The sequence below is a fragment of the Ursus maritimus genome (assembly GCF_017311325.1).
Source record: "Ursus maritimus isolate PB19 chromosome X unlocalized genomic scaffold, ASM1731132v1 scaffold_X1, whole genome shotgun sequence".
Lineage (NCBI taxonomy): Eukaryota > Metazoa > Chordata > Mammalia > Carnivora > Ursidae > Ursus > Ursus maritimus.
In genome coordinates, this window is record NW_024423319.1 from 60,864,171 (window position 1) to 60,888,006 (window position 23,836).

Below are 23,836 nucleotides of genomic sequence, written 5' to 3' on the forward strand. Positions count from 1 at the left end.
CACACCCCCCCACCCATGCAACACACTCTGTTGGAACTACCCTTCCTAACTTCCTTTGCCTCAATCCCAGTGTGGTAGGCTCCATGCCCCATAGAATTTGTCCAAACCCTGCTCACACTGTATCTACTGACTAGGGAGTTTCACAGAGTCTCAGTTTCAGTGGTGGTAGCAAATGTCTTACTTCAGAAGCAGACTAGACCACACCTAATTTAAACACAACACATTCAGGCCAGAGATCAAACACTGTCCACAACAGGCAAAGAGAGCCTCTGCAGACAACTGCCCTAAAGGATAAAGCAAACAGCAGAGCACATGAAGCACACATCGGAGATACTCTCAAAAGCACCAGGACCTAGAGAACAGGGAACACCACATGGCAGGGCAATATAGGACCTTTTTTTAAAAAAAGATTTTATTTATTTATTTGACAGAGAGAGAGAGCAGAAGCACATACAAGCAGGCAGAGTGGCAGGCAGAGAGAAAGGGAGAAGCAGACTCTCTGCTGGGCAGGGAGCCCAATGCAGGGCTCCATCCCAGGACGCTGGGATCAGGACCTAAGCTGAAGGCAGATGCCCAACTGATTGAACCACCCAGGTACCCCAGGACCTTTTCTTCATAAAGCTATTACCCTAAAAAACAAGAGACATAGATGAGTTTCCCAATGCATAGAAACAGAGACAGAGACTTAAACAAAATGAGAGGACAGAGAAAATAATCTCAAATGAAAGAACAGGACAAGACCACCACCAGAGATCTAAATGAAACAGAATGAGAAACACCCTTGATGGAATGAATAGCAGCTTGGAAGAAGCAGAGGAATGAATTAATGACCTATAAAACAGAGTAATGGAAAGTAATCAAGCAAACAAAAGAGAAAAAAATAATTATGCACAACAAGAATAAACTCCATCAAACATAATAACATTCATATTATAGGAGTCCCAGGAGAAGAAGAGAGAGAAAATGGGGCAGAGAATTTATTTGAAGGACTAATACCTGAAAACTTCACTAATCTGGGAAAGGAAACAGATATCCAGATCTAAGAGGCAGGGAGAACTGACAACAAAATCAACCAAAACAGATCCACACGAAGACATACTGTAATTAAATTGGCAAAATAAAGTGATAAAGAAAAATTTTAAAAGCAGCATGCCAAAAGAAGACAGCAACATGCAAGGGAAAAGCAATAAGGCTAGCAGAGGATTTTTAAGCAGAAACTTTCAAAGCCAAGAGGAAATGACATGATATATTCAAAGTGCTGAATGAGAAAAATCTGCACCCAGGAATACTCTATCCAGCAAAGCTATCATTCAGAATAGAAGGAGAGTTAAAGAGTTACCCAAACAAATAAAAACTAGTGGACATGAACACTAAACAAGCTCTGAAAAAAATATGAAAGGAGATTCTGTCCATGGAAAGGAGAAAACAAAAGTGATAGTAAGAAGATAGGAAACACAAAAGCAGTAAAAATGAATATTTCTGTAAAAAATCAGTTAAGGATGGGGCACATGGATGACTCAGTTGGGTAAGATCTGACTCTTGATTTCAGCTCAGGTCATGATCTCAGGGTTGTGAGATCAAGCCCTGCATCATGCTCTGCACTGGGTATGGAATTAACTGATAATAATATGATAATAGTAGGGGCTGTAACAGCCCACTTACATTAATGGGCTGATAATCTAGACAGAAAATCAACAATAAAACAATGGCTTTGAATGACACACAGGTACAGATGGATTTAAAAGACATATGCAGAACATTCCATCCTAAAACAGCAGAATACATATTCTTTTCAAGTACACATGGAACATTCTCCAGAATAGATCACACATTAGGCCACAAAATAAGCCTCAAAAAATTCCAGAAGACTGAAGTCATACTATACATATTTTCTGACCACAATGGTATGAAACATGAAGTCAACCAGAAGAAATATCTGGAAAGATCACAAATACATGGAGGGTAAATAACATCCTACTAAACAATGAAGGGGTCAAAGAGGATATAAAAGAAGAAATAAAAGAATATATGGGAAAAAATGAAGATGAAAACAAAATGGTCCAAAACCTTTGGGATACAACAAAAGTGACTGTAACAGGAAAGTTTATAGCAATACAGGCCTACCTCAGGAAGCAAGAAAAATCTCAAATAAACAACCTAACCTTACACCTAAAGGAGACAGAAAAAGAACAACAAAGCCAAAAGCCACCAGAAGGAAGTAAATAATAAAGATTAGATCATAAATAAACGATATAGAAACTAAAAACAAAAAACAGCAATAGGTCAAATCAATGAATCAGGGGCTGGTTCTTTGAAACAATAAATAAAATTGATAAACCTCTAGCCAGATTTACCAAGAAAAAAAGAGAAAGGACTCAAATAAATAAAATCACAAATAAGAGAGGAGAAATAATAATCTACTCCACAGAAATACAATTATAAGAGAATATTATGAAAAACTATAGGCCAACAATTTGGACAACTTAGAGAAATGGATAAATTGCTAGAAATATATAAACTACCAAAAGTCAAACAGGAGAAAAATTGATCAAACCAATAACCATCAAGGACAATGAATCAGTAATCAAAAACTCCCAACAAACAAATGATCAGGACCAGAAGGTTTCATAGGCAAATTCCAGGAAACATTTAATGAAGTGTTAATACCTATACTTCTCAAACTATTCTAAAAAATAGAAAAGGAAGGAAAACCTCCAACGCATTCTAGGAGACCAGCATTACCCTGACACCAAAACCAGATAAAGACATAAGTGAAAAAGAGAACTGCAGGCCAATATCCCTGATGAACATAGATACAAAAAGCTTCAACAAAATAGTAGCAAACCAAATCCAACAATACATTATAAAAACCATTCGCCACAATCAACTGAGATTTATTCCTAGGTTGCAAGTTTTGTTCAATATTCACAAGTCAATCAGTATAATAAAACACAGAAATAAGACAAAGGATAAGAACCATATGATCATTTCAACACATGTGGAAAAATCATTCAACAAAATACAACATCCATTCATGATAAAATTCCTCAATACAGTAGGGTTAGAAGTAGCATACGCCACTATAATAAAGGCCATATATGAAAAACCCACAGCTAATAGCATCCTTAATGGGGAAAAACTGAGAGCTCTTCCCCTAAGGTCAGGAACAAGACAAGGATGTCCATTCTCACCATTTTTATTAAACATAGTACTAGAAGTCCTAGCCACAACAATCAGACAACACAAAGAAATAAAAGGCATCCAAATCAGTGATGAAAAAGTAAAACTTTCACTATTTGCAAATAACATAATATTACATACAGAAAATCCAGAAGACTCCACCAAAATACTGGTAGAACTGATAAACAAATTCACTTAGGTTGCAGGAGACAAATCCAACATACAGAAATCTGTTGCATTTTATACACCCATAATGAAACAGCAGAAAGAGAAATTAAGAAAACAATCCCACTTAGAATTGCACCCAAAATAATAAGATACCTAGGAATTAACCTAACCAATGAAGGGAAAGTCATCTACTCCGAAAACTATAAAACACTGATGAAAGAAATTGAAAATGACATAAAGAAATGGAAAGACATTCCATGCTCATGGATTGGAAGAACACATATTATTCATATGTATACAATACTCAAAGTAATCCACACATCTGATGCAATCCTTATCAAAATATCAACAGCATTTTTCACAGAACTAGAACAAACAATCCTAAAATGTATATAGAACCACAAAAGTCCCCATAATAGCCAATGCAATTTTGAAAAAAGAAAAGCAAAGCTGAAGGCATCACAATTATGGACTTCCAGCTATATTATAAAGCTGTAGTGATCAAGATAGTATGGTGGTGGCACAAAAATAGATATACAGATCAATGGAATAGAATAGAAAACAAAGAAACCCACAACTATGTGGTCAATTAATCTTTGAAAAGCAGGAAAGAGTGTCCAGTGGAAAAACAACCCTCTTCAACAAATGGTGTTGGGAAATGGTATGGGACAGCAACATGCAAAAGAATGAAACCTTACCACTTTATTACACCATATACAAAAACGAATTAAATGTGGATTAAAGACTTAAATGTGACACCTGAGACCAGAAATATCCTAGAAGAAAACACAGCCAGTAACTTCTTTGACAATGGCAGAAGCAATGTCTTTCTACATGTCTCCTGATGCAAGGGAAAGAAAAGCAAAAGTAAACTACTGGGACTAGATCAAAACAAAAAGTTTCTGCACAGCAAAGGAAACAATCACCAAAACTAAAAGGCATCCTACAGAAGGGTAGAAGATATTTGCAAATGATATATCTGATAAAGGGTTAGTGTTCAAAATATATAAAGAACTTATAAAACTCAAAAACAAAGAATCCAATTTAAACAATGAACAGAAGATATGAAAAGATATATTTCTCCAAAGAAGACATATAGATGGCCAAGACACACATGAAAAAAATTTAATCATTACTTACATTCAAGGAGATGCAAATCAAAACTACAATGAGATATCACATCACACCTGTCAGAATTATCATATGGTTTCTCTCATCTATGGAACATAAGAACTAGGAAGATTGGTAGGAGAAGAAAAGGATAAAGAAAGGGGGGTAATCAGAAGGGGGAATGAAGCATGAGAGACTATGGACTCTGAGAAACAAACTGAGGGCTTCAGAGGGGAGGGGGTGGGGGAATGGGATAGGCTGGTGATGGGTAGTAAGGAGGGCACGTATTGCATGGTGCACTGGGTGTTATACGCAACTAATGAATCATCGAACTTTACATAAAAAACCAGGGATGTACTGTATGTGACTAACATAATATAATAAAAAAATATTATAAAAAAAATAAAAATAAAGGTAGAATTTTAAATTGTTAAAAAAAAAGAATGGCTAAAATCAACAACACAAGAAACAACAGGTGTTGGTGAGGATGTGGAGAAAGGGGAACCATCTTGCACTGTTGGTGGGAATTCAAACTGGTACAGCCACTCTGGAAAACAATCTGTTCCTCAAGAATTTAAATGTAGAATTACCCTTCGATCCAGAAATCACACTAGTGGGTATTTTACCCAGAGAATACAAAGATATTAATTCAAAAAGATACATGTACCCCTGTATATAGCAGCATTGTTTACAACAGCCTTTATGGAAGCAGCCCAAGTGTCCATCAACTGATGAATGGATAAAGAAGTGTGGCATATATATATGTGTGTATATATATATATATGCATATATATATATATATACACTTATGTAGTGGAATATTATTCAGCCATGAAAAAGGATAAAATCTTGTCATTTCCAATGACACAGATGGAGAAGGGGATATAATGCTAAGTGAAATAAGTCAGAAAAACACAAATACCATATGATTTTACTCATATGTACAATTTAAGAAGCAAAACAAATGAGGAAAGGGAAAAAAAGAGAGAGACAAATCACAAAACAGACTCTTAACTATAGAGAATAACCTGATGGTTACCAGAGGGGGAATGAGGGGATGGGTTTAATAGGTGATGGGAATTAAGGGGTGCACTTGTTCTGTTGAGCACCAGGTGGTGTATGGAATTGCTGAATCCCTATATTGTACACCTGAAACTAATAAAGAAACATACGTTTAAAAAAGAGAAAATGAAGCTGTATTGTACAAAACAAAGGAAGAACTACTTGGTTGCCAAGGATATTAATATAGACAAGAATCATATGAAAAACTCCTGACCACAGAGTTTTATTTTGTTTTGTCATAGATTTCTGATTACATTATACAAGAGATGACTACTGAATTATCTAGAAAATGGACTAAATTAGAGTACCCTTAGGATCCCTTCAAGTTTGGGGACTTTGAGTCTTTTTTTTCCTTTTTATTCTGCATGCCATGTATTATAATGTGTAACTTGAAATAGTGTTTGTTCAACTAAATAACTTATGTTTATAATTGAGTGTATTGTATTGTGAAGCAAAAAAGAAATCTTAGAAAACACAGGATGTCAAGAAATTAGCATATACCTTAATGACCATCTGACTTGGAGCAATTTTTTATACCTCAAAATTAAATTACTAGGTGGGGAAATGTCAGTGCAATGCAATGATAGCAAGTATATTAGAAAGTCAGGAAACATGACAGACTAAATATGTATTAGAGCACTGAATGTATTTTAGCATTTAAATGGATTGATCTGAAATTCCTATTGACTTTAAAATTCACAGCAGCTACAAACATGAATTGTTTCCTATAAAAATTCCTTCCCAAAGCTGCATCAGAGTATACTAAGAGATAGACAAACAGACTTATTGATATGGTTCATTCGACTTTTTAGTCTTACATGGCATCTCTAAAATTCTAGATCTAATTGCTCTGGTTATGAGATGAACTAAAGACTACATAGTTATTATTATTGTGCCTATTTTTATGAGCTCTAACCTCAACATTAAGTTCTTTCATTTTTTATTGACCAATTATTTGATATAATTACAGCAAACACCAATGAATTATTTCACGTTTTATACCTATTTTCTTGTCTCCTTACTTTGGAAATATGCCTTCCTGGGCCTATCTAGAAAACCAAATCTCAGATTCAGCAGATTATATGCATCTATATCCCTGATTTGGGGCTTTTTCACCAAGAACCCTAGGTTTTCCACTATTCTTTTTAAATTGAAGACTTTTCATATTTTCCAATATTATTTTTGCTTTGCAGTCTGGGTTTTTCCATTTTAATATCTATCTTGTTCTTTATGGGTAAAAAGCTCCTAGCTGCTTCTGAATACTTCTTTGTTCTTCTATTGATAGCTGTTGTTGTTGTTGTTATTCTAATAAGTGAATTCTTTGATTTCAATTTGAAATTTTTAAATCTTTGGATCTCTCTAGACATTTTTTTTACTACTTTTACTTCACTGCTTTTATTTGTATTTTACTACTTTTTTTTTTACTACTTTTACTACTTTAACTTTGCTACTTTACTACTATTCTCTGCTACCTTGAAAATCGGTGCCTGACTTGCTATAAAATATGAATAAAATACTCCTCTCATTACTTTTTTTCCCTTAAGGACAGTCTTATTTTAGGAACTGAATCCTTCAAATTCTTGCTATCCTCAAACTTTTACTGTCACTCTCTAAAAGCAATCCACAGTAAGGGATAATTATAGCCAACAAAAATACTGTTATAGAAGATTATATTTAGTCTGGGAATCCCTTTTGAGCTACTATTATTATTAGCTATTATAATTATGTTTATAATTGAGTGTATTGTATTGTGAAGCAAAAGAAGTATCTTAGAAAATACACGGTATCAGGAAATTAGCATATACCTTAATGACCATCTGACTTGGAGCAATTTTTTATACCTCAAAATTAAGTTACTAGGTGCGGAAATGTCAGTGCAATGCAACAATAGCAAGTATATTAGAAAGTCAGGAAACATGACAGACTAAATATGTATTAGAGCACTAGATGTATTTTGGCATTTAAATGGATTGATCTGAAATTCCTATTGACTTTAAAATTCTTAGTAATCTAAAAAATACATGTTAAAAGATTTTATATTTTTCTTAGATTTTCTTTTAGCCTTTTTTATTTCATGTCTTGAAAGGATAAAAGATATTAGAAATTCTCTCTTGTAATTTTTTGTGCTTTTTTGTAGTTTTATGCTGGATTTGCTTAACGGGTGTTTCATCATCATTTGTGCATAAAGAAGTTTAGACTACCATGCATAACACATTTAACAACATTGGAAAACACCTGAAAATAATCAATAAAATATTTTGTAAATCAAAAGAATCTCTTGGTACATTTGAGAATCCTGGAACCATACTTTCTTAAGGCATTATTAATCTCTGTACTATGTCAAAATGAATTAAGAAATATGAAATCAGAATTCTAACCAGAATTGAATGTTAATATGAGACACATTTAAAAATTCACAATAAAAGTGATCAGCCTGCATTATGATTAACATCACAAAAATAATTATAGGATTGTGGTCATTTCACATTAGCTATCTGGGTGCAAAGTTTTCATAGGTTTTAGATTTTGGAATTATCAGACTTGATAGAGATTCAAATTCCAGCCCTGCCACTTAATAACTAAGAGGTCATGGATAAATTACTTAAATTCATAAAGTCTCACATATTTCACTTATACAATGTATCTAATTTCAGTATACATAGATGCCATGAAAATTAAAATGAAAGAATGTAGTGCCCATCATGGTACCTTAAACATTGCAGAGTTGTCAATAAATATTGAAAGCAGTATGATCTGGCAGAAAAAGAATATGGTAGTCTTGGAATCTTAATATACCAGGACTTGCATCCGAATATTTTTTAATTTATAAGCTATGTTACCATGAATAAGTTACCTGATCTTTGTATCTTTGTTTTCTCATCTATAAAATGAGGGAAACAATGATAATATACTTTATATGACTATTTGATAATAAATAAAGAAATACACAGAGAGCATTCAATAAAACATCCATTCTCTTACCCTTTCCTAAAAATCAGAGGATATAGCCATCTCTCAAAAAAATACAATGGAATATTACTCAGCCATAAAAAAGAATGAAATCTTGCCATTTGCAACAACATGGATGAAGCTAGAGAGTACTATGCTAAGGGAAATAAGTCAATCAGAGAAAGACAAACACCATATGATTTCATTCATATGTGGAATTTAAGAAACAAAACAGATGACCATTGGGGGAAAAAAAGAGAGGCAAGTCAGGAAACAGACTCCTAAGTATAGAGAACAAACTGAGGGTTACTGGAGGGGAGGTGGGTGGAAGGATGGGTTAAATAGGTGATGGGGATTAAGGATTGTACTTGTGAGGAGCACTGGGTGGTGTATGAAGGTCTGAATCACTAAATTGTACTCCTAAAACTAATATTACACTGTATCTTAACTAACTGGAATTTAAATAAAAATTTGGAGAAAGTAAAAAAAACCCTGAATATCTGGTATATCACTATAAAAACATTTAGCTCTAGGTGAGAGAGATTAAGCAGTACACTTATAATGAGCACTGAGGTGTTGTATGGAAGTGCTGAATCACTATATTGTACACCTGAAATTATTATTACAGTGTATATTAACTAACTGGAATTTAAATAAAAACTTAAAAAATAAAGACATTAAGCTCTTGTGTCTTCTGTGATACAAAAGGTTAACTGAGAAAGTCCTTATCAAAAAATGAAATAATAAAGTATAGCCAAAAATGCTGTTTTTAACTTTTTTGTAAAGCACTACTATTTTAAATGAATTTTACTAAAAGGGCAAAATTCTAAAATTAATTTTTACAATAAATGATATTAAGATCTATATAAAAGCCAAAGAACTAGGAAAATAAGACCTTTCACTATTTTCTCAATAATAATACTGATTCCATTATTAAGGTTTCATAATACATTTGTGGAATAAATTCTGTAAGGAAAACACTCGTATTTATTCATTCTCTTTCCTTCTCTCTCTCTCTTTCTCTCTCTTTCTTTCTCTCTCTCCCCCTCCCGCCACTACTGGAGCAATCTAGTATTACAAATAATGACACTGACAGTACTTTCAACTTTTCTTTTTTTTAATGTTTTTTTATTATATTATGTTAGTCACTATACAGTACATCCCTGGTTTCTGATGTAAAGTTCGATGATTCATTAGTTGCGTATAACACCCAGTGCACCATGCAATACATGCCCTCCTTACTACCCATCACCAGCCTATCCCATTCTCCTTCCCCCTTCCCTCTGAAGCTCTCAGTTAGTTGCTCAGAGTCCATAGTCTCTCATGCTTCATTCCTCCTTCTGATTACCCCCCTTTCTTTACATACCATGAAAAACTATTAAACAGCACAAGTGAGACTCATGAAATAGTGAACTCAATGTCTGCTTGAAGAGATTTCACATTAGCTATGACACAACATATTGCTATGACAAAACAAAGTATGGTGACAAGAGCAACAATTACTATTACAGTTATTCTACTGTTGCTGCTGCTCTTAATAAAATGACTCCTATCTTTTATTGAGTATTAGTTGTGTTTCTTGTGGTCTGCTAATACTGTTAACTATTTTGTCTCATTTAATACATATAACAACTATAAGAAGAAGGTATAGCTACCTTTGTTTTATAGATAAAGAAAGTAACTTGCCAAAAAGCACAGGTGGCACAGTCAGGATATAAAAACCAGGTCTAACTCTAAAGCCTGTGCTTTTAATTTTTTATTTTATTTTTAAATTATTATTAAATTCAATTTAATTAACATATACTGTATTATTAGTTTCAGAGGTAGAATTTAGTGATTCATCAGTTGCATATAACACCCAGTGCTCATTACTTAAAGTGTCTTTCTAAAACTACCTTTTACTGCTTCTTAATTTCTCTGGCAGCATTTATCTTAGATTGCTACCAAAAAATATATAAACTGTCATAAGTCTTGTTTCTTTCACAAATTTTTAAATAAAAATCAAGCCATGGAAATTTATGCAGTGGATTATTCCAACGTTTCTTTTTTTTATTATGTTATGTTAGTCACCATACAGTACATCATTAGTTTTTGATATAGTGTAGTGTATTCCAATGTTTCTTACATAAAAAATGAGTAGAATACTCACTCTGTATCAGCCAAGTTTCCTTAATATTAAGAACACTACTAATTATATCATTAAAAATAAATTTAAAAGTACTTTGAAAACCTGGAAATATAATTCCTGGTAATCTTTATCCTACAAAATTTTTAAGTCATAAAGTATACAGTACAATGTCTTGGAAAGACCAAATTTGAGTACCAGCATCTAGGTTCTATAGTCACAACTTCCCTTGAAAGTAGCCAAAGGAATATGTAGAAAGGAAACAAAGAAACAAATCCTATGTCATCACTAGAAACTGTGGAGTGATATCTACCTATCAGAAAGAAATTTTGAGGGATTTCTGTTTAATATAGAGTAAGTGAAGCCAGGATGATGGAAGGCACCGAAGACTTCCTGATAAAGAAAAGTGGCATCAAGAAGTGAGGACCTGGGGCGTCTGGGTGACTCAGTCAGTGAAGCATCTGCCTTTGGCTCATGTCATGACCTCAGCGTACTGGGATCAAGCCCTACTTTGGCTTCCTGCTCAGCGGGGAGACTGCATCTCCCTCTGCCCCTCCCCCTGCTCGTGCTCTCTCTCTTTCAAAAAGAAAGAAAGAAAGAAAGAAAGAAAGAAAGAAAGAAAGAAAGAAAGAAAGAAAGAAAGAAAGAAATGAGGACCTTGCCATGGACTTCACACAAAGAATTTCCCATTTTGGGAAAAAAAAGAAAAGAAAAAAAAAAGAAACTTCTATTGGTGATAAAACCTGACTATATATTTATATTTGTAAACAGAATCTGTGGAATGATATTTAAAAGTGCTTCAGAGGGGAGGGGGGTGGGGGAATGGGATAGGCTGGTGATGGGTAGTAAGGAGGGCACGTATTGCACGGTGCACTGGGTGTTATACGCAACTAATGAATCATGGAACTTTACATCTAAAACTAGGGATGCACTGTATGGTGACTAACATAATTTAAAAAAAAAGAAAAAACAAAATAAAAGTTTTTTTAAATTAACCTACAAAAAGAGTAAAAGTTAAGGCTTGAATAAATTGTGGTGATATCCAAATAATGGACTACTATGCAGAAATAAAAATCCTACTGCAAAAAAAATTTTAAAAATTAAAAAAAATAAAAGTAACAAAAGAAATAGGTTACCTATTTGTGGATGAGGAAACAGAGAAGATCACACAGTAAGGGACAGGGATGGGAGGAAAACCTCAAGTGTTTTAGATAGATAGATAGATAGATAGATAGATAGATAGATAGATAGATAGATGATAGCCAAACAGATATATGGTATGTGTGTTTAGACTTTGAACTGATCTATTGAAACTAAATAAAACAAAAATGAATAAAAAAACCTTTCTGTATTGAAACTTATCTGTGATCCATCTCTTTTAGATTTTGAAGCTTTTAGTCTTTAATATACAAATTCATGCTAAAAAAAAGTAGTTGTCTATAATGTATTGTTTCCTTTAGGGGATATTATAACAAGATTACATAAGAATCACTAATATTAGGGATTTCTGGTATATGAGAGGATAATGATAAGATTTACCAGGGTTAGCATCTTTTTACCAACAATGTTCAAATCATACTTTGCTTCATATAAGCAATATGTTATAATAAAAACAAAACAACTGGATTTGCAAAAGAGGATATCTAGATTTTAACACTGACCCTAATACTGTGTGTAGGACTTGGCAAGTCACCTAACCACTGTGAACTTCAGTCTCCTCTGTGAAATAAAAGGGTTGGACTAGGTTATTAAGAGCCTTAGCATCTCTAACTTTATATGATTCTATTTTATACAGTCAGAAGGTCAGCTATATTAAGGACAGTGCACAACACATTTTTTTTGATTTGGAACTGTTTCTATTATATTTTTCAAATTTGTTTCAATATGTAGAGTTATTAGTGAAGAGTTCCTTTGGTTCTTCTAATATACGTGCCTTTATCACAAATATCCAAAGAAGCCGAACTACTGCTCTGTAACCTCCCTGAACACAAATTATCAAATGTCATACACCATTTCTCCCATATCATGTGAAACTAACAATCTGCATTCTTCCTAGTAACTTCCACAGACTAAGAACTTAATTTGAAATTTATTTCTTACTTTAAGAAAAAGAGTCATAATTTAATGAAACATTTTATAGTTCTGGTTTATACCAAATTCAAAATTCATTTTGTTTATATGAAAATTCAGCTTTAAATCACATAGAGTTAAGCAGTCCGAACAGGAACCAACACTAACAACTTTAAAATTAATGATTCAAACTATTAAGATATTCTCCAAATCTTCTTGAATCAAAATAGCATTTCTTTTGGTTCAAATGCCTAAACTGGGATCTTTTTCACTCGTCTATTAGAACTGTGTGGTTATTGGGTCGCCTGGGTGGTTCAGTTGTTAAGCGTCTGCCTTCGGCTCAGGACGTGTTCCAGGTGTTCTGGGATCAAGCCCCACATCAGGCTCCTCCGCTGGGAGCCTGCTTCTTCCTCTCCCACCCCCCCCCACCTATGTTCCCCTTCTCGCTGGCTGTCTCTCTCTGTGTCAAATAAATAAATAAAATCTTTAAAAAGAAACAAATAAAAAACAAAAAACAAAAAAACCTGTGTGAAAAATAAAATAAAATAAAATAAAATAAAATAAAATAAAATAAAATAAAATAAAATAAAATAAAATAAAATAAAATAAAATAAAATAAAATAAAATAAAATAAAATAAAATAAAATAAAATAAAATAAAATAAAATAAAATAAAATAAAATAAAATAAAATAAAATAAAATAAAATAAAATAAAATAAAATAAAATAAAATAAAATAAAATAAAATAAAATAAGTCTCTCTCTCTATCAAATAAATAAAATAAAATAAAATAAAATAACGGTGTCACTATAGGTAGTACAGTAAAACCTGTAATTTTGTTTTTGCTTATATGTAAGATAGTGTAATGATGCCATAAATATCAACCAATAAACAAAGCATAACAGATTTCTCAGTCTCATTCATCTGGTTCTGGAACTTGTAAAACTATTTTGGTATCACACAGCTCTAAACCACCTTTTTAAAGATTAACATCTTTAACTCTACTACTTAGGACAGAGTTAACTAGGAAAATCTTACTAAGATATTATCCTTGATATGCTTATTTGATTTGTAGCATTTTCAGTCAGTGAATATATGCCATGGAATAAACAAGAAATACATTACTTAACTATATAAACACTAGAGTTTCATAGTCTCCCGGTTAGGATTTAAAGTGGGGTTACTGACTATACCAACACATGCATAGTCCTGGAATGTAAATAGGTATTAATCCTCACCCCTGTGTCTTTGATTATGTCATTCTACCTATCTGGAATTACATTCCTTTCCCCCTTGACCTATCCTAATCTTTTAAGTCTGATGTCTTTCATGAAACCTTGAGCATTCTCGTCAACACTCGTATCCTCTATGTCAAGCCACTGATGCAAAGTTAACACTTAGTGTTCTCTAATTGTTTAATATATGCTGGCTTGATTTCCACAACTGAGTTATAATTTCCTTGAGGACACATTCATGTTTTACATTACTTTTTCATCTATAGTTGTGGGAAAATAGAAGGTATCCAAAAATGTTCACTAATTAATCAGTTTCAACAAAAATGTCCCATATTATGACATTAGCACGAAGACATTAGGAAAACCTTCCTCCAAAAACAGAATCCCAAAGAGTAATTAAAACCACAAGTCTGCTTCATGAAAAGGAAATTATTGGTTTAATAAAATCAGTGTATTCTCTGTGAAGTTTGTGATTTCAACTTGTCCTATGATTACATGCTTGAAGATAGTTCTTTGTCTATTCCATTTTAGAGAAGGCCAATATTTAAAAGTTCTTACTACATCTATTTCTATCACTAAAATGCTTCATATACAGTTAAAAAATAATAAACCAGGACTTGTTTCCTGTAACACCTAAGTACATGGTATTTTGACACGGTCTTCGTTTTTAGCCATTCACAATGAAAATCACCTTTTGTGGTGGGGGGAGGACAATATTTATCTTGAAAGGTATTCTAACTAGAAGGACACTTCAATATACGATATTTCATAACTTTAAAATTATAGGACCAACAGTCAACTAACTTATACTATTCATAAGATATCAGAGTCATACAATCAGGAACAATTCTTCTAGCACCAAAGTTAGTTAATGTTTATCATTATCAGACCAAAGACACCTGAGGTTCGTAAGACAGTATTTTCCACTGTTAATTCTGTTGGAAGCTAATTCATGCTCAGTTACTGAGAGATCAAAAGAATCTAATACATTCAAATATAAATAATCTATTTGCATTGAACAGGAAATTCTCAACTTCAAATATATTCACTTAGGGAGAAATTATTTTAACAGACATTTTTGCCTGCTGAAAATGAACTAAGAGTTTCTCTTTTTCTCTTCTCCACTAATTAATCTGTTCCAAATCTCTTACTCCTCAAATATTTGCATATATCTTCCAATCATGGAAATGTAACTAGATATGAAAGCAGCTCTCCAAATACAAGAAATAGTTCTAATTTAAAAGTAATAATTGGGGCCCCTGGGTGGCTCAGTCGTTAAGCGTCTGCCTTTGGCTCAGGGCATGATTCCAGGATCCTGGGATCGAGCCCCACATCGAGCTCCCTGCTCCACTGGGAGCCTGCTTCTTCCTCTCCCACTCCCCCTGCTTGTGTTCCCTCTCTCACTGGCTATCTCTCTGTCAAATAAATAAATAAAATCTTCCAAAAAAAAGTAATAATAAAACTTCATCAACAATAAAAATGTGTTAAGTTTCAACCGCATGCAAGGAAATCAGTTGGTTTCAGGGGTCAGAAGTCATACAAGGAATAAAATGACCTGGTCCTAGAGATGCTTATAAACTAATTGAAGAGATAAGGCATGCAGCTAAAAAGATAGTAACAGTTTATATAGTAACCAAAGTTGTTTACCACAGTGATTACTATAGTGGTAGAGAGTGTATCTTTTTAGAAGTTGATAGAAGTGTATCTTTTTAGAAGTAAGAGTGGTATCTTTTTAGAAGTTGATAGGCTTCCAGCAAATATTAAGAAACATGAGGTATTGGAACATTTATACACTCATGCACCTGGCGTGGCCCCTATTTGCACAATATAATGCTATTAACTAAATCTTCACCTTAATCGCACTGTATCCTATGAATTCCAGTAAACCTTTCTGAGTCTAAATATAGAAATCTAGGTTGAGCTTGAGATTCCTTGGTTAAGCATGACTTTAAAAGTACCCAAAATGGTTGGTACTGAAGATGAATATGAGAATTAGTAAGAAAAAAAAAAATTAGGGAAAGGCTAATAAGAAAGGCAAAAAGAACCCTAACAGAGAAATACTACTGGTATAAATTAAAAAAAAAAGTAGAAATATAAAAGAATAATATAATGGAGAATATGCTTATCAAATATATGTCCATAATCTTTCTTCTCCTCCCTCTATCCAAAGTTGAATAATTGCTTATTAAAACCATACTTTATTTATTAATGTAATTGTCAAAGGGCAGGGCGCCTGGGTGACTCAGTCGTTAAGCGTCTGCCTTTGGCTCAGGGCGTGATCCCGGAGTCCAGGGATCGAGCCCCACATCAGGCTCCTCTGCTGGGAGCCTGCTTCTTCCTCTCTCACTCCCCCTGCCTGTGTTCCCTCTCTCGCTGGCTGTCTCTCTCTCTGTCAAATACATAAATAAAATCTTTAACAAAAAAAATTGTCAAAGGGAATTTTCAAGATGATCCTTTCTCCCCTGTTCATAAATATACCTTAAATGATGGGTTATCTGTAGGGTGGAATAAGAAATGAAAGGCTTCATTCACACCAACCTGATGTATGGTCTTTAGCAAGTTCCATAACCTTTCTTTTCCCATCCAATTCATACATTTTTGCCTCTCTAAACTTTGTATCTTACCTCCAGTTAGGGAAACTTCAGTTAGATAGACGTGAAATGTTGGAGGATTTCTTTTTTACAAAGAGTTAAATATGAAAAAAAAAGAAGTAGGTTATTAACTTTTGTGTAGTCTGGATCATTGCCTAGACCCCATTAAGCTTCAGTTTAGGGCCTGACTTAGAAATAGGTCAACTGAGGGGTACCTGGGTGGCTCAGTTGTTAAGCATCTGCCTTCGGCTCAGGGCCTGATCTCAGGGTCCTGGGATTGAGCCCTACATCAGGCTCCTCTGCTGGGAGCCTGCTTCTTCCTCTCCCACTCCCCCTGCCTGTGTTCCCTCTCTCACTGGCTGTCTCTCTCTCTGTCAAATAAAGAAATAAAATCTTAAAAAAAAAAGAAATAAGTCAACTGAATTTAGTTACCATATAAATTCATTGTTTGATTTCAGGGAAAGAATAACTTAAAATATGGATCTGTTCCAGAATCATTAGTCATCCTATCCTTCTAGCAGTAGTTAAATGTCAGTGGAAGAGGACCCAGAGACATAATAAATATTCTTAATTTTCATACTCATGACAAATGGCAGGAATTATAGAAATATCACTTTTTTAAAAATTATGTTAGTCACCATACAGTACATCCCTGGTTTTTGATGTAAAGTTCGATGATTCATTAGTTGCGTATAACACCCAGTGCACCATGCAATACGTGCCCTCCCCACCACCCATCACCAGCCTATCCCATTCCCCCACCCCCCTCCCCTCTGAAGCCCTCAGTTTGTTTCTCAGAGTCCATAGTCTCTCATGCTTCATTCCCCCTTCTGAGCACTGGATGATTCTTAACTGGAAGTGACTTTATCCTCCAGAGGATATTTGGCAATCTCTAGAGACATTTTTGGTTGTCACAACTTTGGAGGTGGTAGGAAGCTACTGGTACATAGAGGGTAGAGGCCAAGGATGCTGCTAAACATCCTACAATGTAAAAGGCAGCCCTCCAAAACAAATAATTGACCAGCCCAAAATGTCTATAGTGTTGGTTGAAAAACCCTGACACAGAGGGAAGAATTGTGGACCACACTATAGCTGATTTTGCAAAAAAAATAATATTCAAAAATACTAGAATGTATGTTAACTATACTGGAATTAAAATAAAAAACAAAAAAATAGAATGTATTAAAATATACAGAACTCAAAGAATTTACAAAACATTCTGACTCTATTCTAACCCAGTACCAGATAAATTTCAAAAACCATGAGAATGACTTTGACAGACTTTTGACTTGAGATTCCATAATCAATCTATGGTAATAAAGTAGAGTAAATAAAAGCAGTATCTAGAACTGAGTGTGTAGGTGCTGTGGCCACGAAAATGGGATACAGGAGTAGAGAGTAGTAGACTTTTAAGAGAGTGTTTTGTTTGTTTTTTACCTTGCCTTCACCTGTCCTTCTGATAAAAGTCTCTTATTTTTGCTTTTTCTTTTCTTAAAGAGTTTTCTTCAAACAGCTCCTAGATGGTAAAATAATAGAGATAAAGAAAAGTTTTATTAAAAATGAGTTTTTCTATGAGCACCTACACCTATATTAAAGAATTTCTGAATCATACAACTCTCAAAACTAATTTGGAATCATCCCAAAGCGGGAAAATATCTCTAATAATAGCAAATGCTTTTTTCTTTCTCACCATTTCACCCTTTAAAAATCAATCAACTCATCTAATGACAAGATATAATTGCATTGATTATTCAAGTTTTAAAAAGATTTCCTGGCAAAGGCAAATTTTAAGCCTTGAATGCTCTGTTAAAAATCAAAGCTTTCTAGAGAAATTCTCTTTCTGATAACTATGTCTTACAATCACCAAATATCACCATTTATTATTAAAATAACAATGAAATCTTAGTAATGATCACTCATAAAAATGATAAATATGTGGATGTATTTTTCCTAACTATCCAAGACTTTTCTTTCTTTTTTTTTTAAAGATTTTATTTATTAATTTGACAGAGAGAGACAGCCAGTGAGAGAGGGAACACAAGCAGGGGGAGTGGGAGAAGAAGAAGCAGGCTCCCAGCGGAGGAGGCTGATGTGGGGCTCGATCCCAGAACACTGGGATCACGCCCTGAGCCGAAGGCAGACACTTAACGACTGAGCCACCCAGGCGCCCCTATCCAAGACTTTTCTATTCAGTTGAATCTTACACTCAGCTACTGCAGCCACTCAAACCCATTCTTCTTGTCTTTAAACTTCTGTTCCTACATCATCTTCTATTCGCCTCAGCTAATAGAGTTTTGCCTCTTCTACAGCTCTAATCTTTCCTTTGTCACTTGAAGGGTGCAAGGCTAGGAAATTCTGCAAATCAAAACCAACAGAAAAATGAAACCAGCTAGGTGTTTGTTGCCTGCCTAGGGAAAAATTTTCCCATTATGAACAAGAAAGACGCTACAAAGAAACAAAACAGAGGATCATGGGGGAAGGGAGGGAAAAATAAGATGAAATCAGAGAGGAAGACAAACCATAACAGACTCTTAAGAATAGGAAACAACCTGAGGATTACTGGAGGGGAGGTGGGTGGGGGAATGGGGTAACTGGGCGATGGGCATTAAGGAGGGCACTTGATGTAATGAGCACTGGGTGTTATATGCAATGGATGAATAACTGAACTCTACATCTGAAACTAATGATACACTATATGTTAACAAATTGAATTTAAATAAAATAAGTTAAAAAAAGAAAGACCTTAAGACACGGATGGAGCTAGAGAGTATTACACTAAGTGAAATAAGTCAGTCAGAGAAAGACAAATACCATATGATTTAACTCATGTGGAATTTGGGAAACGAAACAAATGATCATGGGGAGAAAAAACAGAGAGGCAAACCAAGAAACAGACTCTTAACTATAGAGAAAAAAACTGATGGCTATCAGAGGGGAGGTGGGGGATGGGTTAAATAGGTGATGAGGATTAGGGAGTGTGCTTGTTGTTATGGGCACCAGGTGTTGTATGTAAGTGTTGAATCACTAAATTGTACACCCGAAACTGAGATTACACTGTATGTTAACTGGAACTTAAATAAAAATTAAAAAAAAAAGAAAGACCCTTAGTTTCTACCTCTCTAGGATTCTTAGAAAACTGAATTTTCTTATAGAAACCAGAGAGACTGCTGACCAGCTGGAATAACTATTTGTTTTACTCCTATAACAAATGAGCACCTAAACTATAGAAAGCTGGAAGCAGAAGTGGTCTAATGAGTCCTCCTTGCCAATCTGCTGTATGTATTCAAAAGCACTGGATTAGAAATCAAGGAGTCCTGAATTGAATACAGGCTCCATTTACTCAAAACTTGCTTAGGCAGGGGCTCCTGGCTGGATCAGTTGGTTGAGCATTTGACTCTTGATCTTGGGACTGTGAGTTCAAGCCACACTTGGGTGTAGAGCTTACTTAAAGTAAAACTTGCTTGGGCAAATCGTATGATCTCTCTGAGCTTTGTTTTGTTTTGTTTTTCCTTTTTCTTCTAACTGGTAAAAAGAGGGTGATAATGCCTGCTCAGGTTGCCTCAGATTACATTAAGTATCAAATGAAATGATGTATAAGAAGCATTTTGTAAACTATGAAGTTCCATCCAAATTGAGCCACTAGGCAATACGGGATATATATTACTCTATATTAAAATGTTCACTTCAATTACACAAACAGAGGCAAAATATAGACTTCTGGGACCTACTCCAATTTTATTCTATCAGAATCTATAGAGGTGAGTGCCAGCCATTTGTATTTTTAACAAGAACGCCAAAGTTTGAGAAATATTACTTATATTATACCATTCTCATTTCTGGTCTACTTTCTTTTTACTTCAGTGAAAGTGTGACTATGTACATTTAATTTTCTGATCACCTTGAAATCATTTGGTAACATATAACAAAAATGCTGTGTTATCACAAAACAACTGAAATTTTTAAAAAATTAAATAATTTAGATTTTAACAAATTTTTAAATAAATATTTTTAACTTTAAAAGGCAAAGCTTATTCTTTTTAACACAGTAAAGTGTAAAATATTTAGAGAACTAACAATGATTAACCATGAAAACAACTCAATTTACTGAAAGAATTATAATTTACCACATTAGCTTTATTTGAATAATGTCAAATTTTAATATATTCAATAGATGCTGAATGAACTGAAAATACTGTATTAGTTCTTTACATCTCATTTATCCTGGTGAAAATTCACAGATATTTTAAAACACATCTAAGTATCCATAAATGAAATTTTCCATATCTGAGTTTGTCAACTGATAAACCGAGGCTGCTTCAGTTAAACCTTCATATTTAGAGTTAACTCAGTTCCAAAATAACAATTTGGGAAGTCCTATACTTGTCATTTTTATCACTATAGCCCTGTTCAAAGGGTGAAAGGAGAAAAAGTAGTTGCTTACTTAGGTGAGACAGGGTTAGAGGTATTACTAAATCTGGAAGAGTGGAAGAAACAAAGCCAAGATCTAAAATAACCCAAAACAATAAGAAATATAAATACAATAAACAATAAATGAAAAATAGTTCCTAGGGGCTGAGAGTAAAATTATATTGTTAAAGATTACATCTGGCTTTAAAAAGTTTAACTTTAATCATCACTATAATAAAATAAGCATTTCCAGATTTCATCCTAATATGTTTATGGACTTAAGTTAGTGATCTTAAGTGTTTAGAATATGTGTTAATATAACACTAATATATTGTTAGAGGCTATATTAACCTGAAAACAACACAAATATCCATTAGGACAACGAATGAAAAATTACAAAATGTTCATATAGTGGAGTACAGCAGTGAAAATGAATCAACTACAGTTACAAGCAATAATGAAGACAAGGAACATTATGAGTTACAAAAGCAAGTCAATGGAGAAAAAGCACTATGATTTACACAGAGTTTAGAAATATGCAACAGTAAATAACATATTGTTTAGGAATGCAAATACTATGATAAAACTATAAAGAAAACCAGGGAAATTATATATAAATTTGAGACAGCAGTTGCCTCTAAAGAGGGAAGGAAATAAATGTGATTAGGGAAGGGAAACACAAGGGAATTTAAAAGGAATGTTAGTTTTCTTAAATTGGGTCACAGGTGTTTGCTGTATTGCTTTTTATTCTGTACTCACGTTTTACAAATATTTTATAGGTATTCAATATTTAATAAAATCAATTAAAATTTGATGTCTTTCTTTCCCACACTTTCTTTGTAATAAAAAGAAGTTTATGATTTTAAGACATTTTAATTCCTTGCTTCAACAGCAACAACAGTATACATATAGTTTAAATATTTCTATTACTGTGCCTAAGATCAAAAACTAGCTTTAAGACATAAAATGTCCAAGAAAAAACATGAGGGCAATTTTTTGAGTCAAAATTAGTTCACAACTCACAAAAAATAAAAACAATGTTTGGAATCTCCTGAGTGGTTCATCAAAGATATAGGTTATGCATTTTTTTTTTTTTTTACCTAACATGGACAATAACAAACTTCCTAACTGAACAAATATCTTTGGATCTTAATTCTACTAAAAACCCTATTCTATCCTAATGATTCCCCTTTTAAGAAGTTCTACAATATGCAAAACACTTTAAAAATATTTTTTTAAAAAGGCTTATTTTATAGGTTACCTACATATAACTAAAAATAACAAAAAATGTGGAAATTCTTAAGCTTTAGTGGATTGTTTTAGTCTACATGTGGATTTATTGAAAGCACTGTGTTAATACATATTAAGCATCTAAGGGAAGAACTTTTTAAAAATATTTTTCACTTTCATACCAAAAAAAAGTTTTCAAATAGTGAAATACAGCTGTTTATCTATCATGGAGAATGATGAAACAATGATGAAATCTGTCAAGTTTTTTGCCTCTATAAAGGTAAATCTTGCATCTGAAACATATATAGACAGAGGAAGATAAAAATATATATATAAGCATTATACAGTTTCATTTATGTAAGTGGTTTCCAGATTGTACTTTCCCTGAACCTTTAGGGAAAATAAGTTTTCCAATATCAAGGGTTTATAATTAGCTAACAGTCTGAAGCCTACCAATCTTCATTAACACAAAAGTGTAAAACAGTACCTTTTGGAACCATTTCGGTGCAACAGGAAACAATCCTAAAGATAAAAAGGCCATTATGTATTCATTATTCCCCCCATATTAAACTTTTAAAGATGAGAAAAAATTTAAATCCAAACTTATAAAATTCCTCAGTAAGAGAATACTCTAGCTAATTTTTCCCAAGCATCTCTTAGAATTTCCAAGAGTTTTGACTTAAAATGCAGCGATACCATCAAAGATCCCCTTTCCACAAAGCTAGAAATGGCATCTAATAAATTACGTTGGATATTTTAATGTCACATATAAAACGCCAACCACTGTTTAGTGTTTCGATTAAGTTCCTGTCAATTATAATTTGGAGAGATTTCATAGTAATTTTCGTATCTTACCCATCTGCGAAAAGTAAGAATAATTTATTACGAATTTATATTTTACAGCAACTTCTCTTAAACCTGGGCTTACTTTGTCTTCCCCTTCTAACTTAAAATTTTAGTGATCACGAGCTTTTTAAAACTTCAGCTGAACCTCACAACTCAAAATTCCCAACCCCGCTTATCCCATAGGTCCTCATTTCATAGCGCTATATATATATTTTTAAAGTACTGTAGAATCCCTATACCTTTTCCTTCATCCGTAAGACTTAAACTCTGAGAACAGAAGTGAGGGGCCAAGGATAGTGTGAAATCTGAGGAAAAAATTGAGGCGGGAGGTTAAGTAGGGTTCGGAGCACGACAAAAGAAAGAACTAGACGGTTAGCTGGGTGACGAAAACCGTTAGGCGCTGATTTAAGGACACAAGGGGGAGGGGCATAACCCCTAGCGCCTGCCAACGCCCCCAAGCGACTGCTGTCCACCCTAACAGCCTCTCCGAGCGGCAGCCATTTTGGCGTTACGCCAGCCCCGCCCCTCGGTCTTAGGCGGCTCCACCCCCGGCAGGCTGCGCGAGGAAACAGGAAGTGGGATTGTAAAACTAGGAGCCAGTCTGGCAGCCTGTCGGTACTCTGAGCGCTGCCGTATCAAATTCGTGCCCCAGCTCTGGGCTGTCGCCTCACCAAAAAAGTTGTGAGACCATGTCGAATATGGAGAGTATCCTTTCCCGTCTGAAAAGGTGTTGCTGGGGTTTAGGGAAGGGGAGAAGGGCTAGGGCCCTGGGAGGCTTCTGTTGGTGACATTTTGGGTCTAGCTGTGGAAGGACGAGGGCACTGATGCTGATTGGTAGGCGCCTGTAACTTGTTTGTTGTTGC

At 34.1% G+C, this 23,836-nt stretch overlaps 1 long non-coding RNA gene across 1 annotated transcript in view; it reads left to right on the forward strand.

Annotated features, from left to right (window-relative positions):
* The first annotated feature begins 23,371 nt into the window (after positions 1 to 23,371).
* Positions 23,372 to 23,836, forward strand: part of LOC103671962 — a 61,247-nt gene continuing 60,782 nt past the window's right edge. Inside the window, exon 1 of the long non-coding RNA XR_005834835.1 lies at positions 23,372 to 23,678. This is a non-coding gene — a long non-coding RNA (uncharacterized LOC103671962). The remainder of the gene's footprint in view (positions 23,679 to 23,836) is intronic.